Source organism: Centruroides sculpturatus, unplaced genomic scaffold (assembly GCF_000671375.1).
Source record: "Centruroides sculpturatus isolate CEXI.00-Female unplaced genomic scaffold, Cexi_2.0 scaffold57, whole genome shotgun sequence".
Taxonomy (NCBI): domain Eukaryota; kingdom Metazoa; phylum Arthropoda; class Arachnida; order Scorpiones; family Buthidae; genus Centruroides; species Centruroides sculpturatus.
In genome coordinates, this window is record NW_019384382.1 from 3,986 (window position 1) to 5,004 (window position 1,019).

The following is a 1,019-nucleotide window of genomic DNA, read 5'->3' on the forward strand; positions in this document are numbered from 1 at the left end:
ATTTAAAAAAAAAAATTTATTTACGAAAAAAATTTTTTTATATTAAATTTATATACTAATTAATTTTTGTAATCCAAAATGTATCATTTCTATACTACTTACGTCTCACATTTTACTTTTTTACCTTTATAAAAAATAGTAATTATCTACGCAAAGAGATATAATAGATTTCAGATGTTATTTAGTTTTCTGCACATTACAATGTAATATAATTAAAAATAACCCAATAAATTTTTTTGAACCAATTACGAAAGAATTTTTTAAAACAAATCATCATGTAACTATAAAACTAACCAACGGTTTTGGTATCTGTTTTCTGGAACGTGTAAACTGTGCTTATTTGATTAACGTGCAACAAAGACACAGAAATCGCAGAAGTAACAGCAACCTTCACTAGAGATACGCTGGTGTTGACCTGCACAACGATTGATTATCGAAAAATTCTTATAATAATTAATTTGTTAAAATTATTTCGTAAAAGATGTTTTTATTTATAAAGAAACTTTAAATATTAAGTATAGTAGATAACTTTAAACGAAACGACTTGAAATGTAATTTTAGACATTTTTCGTATCACTCGAAAACTACATATAGAAGTCTACTGAATTTTCCCACTGATAAAAGTATTAAAATTTATAGCGAGTTTCATTTCTTTTAACAAACAATTGACGTCTTAATCACTACATAGTTATACAACAAATTAAAGTGAAGAAACGTTCACACACCCTTCAGATTTCCTTTGATGTAACATTAGAAACATTTGTTGCTTAACGATAAATTGCATATATCAAATACATTGGTTTTTTCAAAACAATTTGAGTGAATGCAAAGTTTAATAATTTCACGAAATTATTCATAATATCTAAAACTTAAATCAAAATCTAAATTTTAACTTTTATAAATTTACCATCGATCTACTGAGTGAGTAAATATGAATATGAGTGATATATTTCCACCATTCGCTTTCTAAGTGTTTTCCCTGTCTAATAATATAATCCCAATGAGGACCTTCTCCAAGA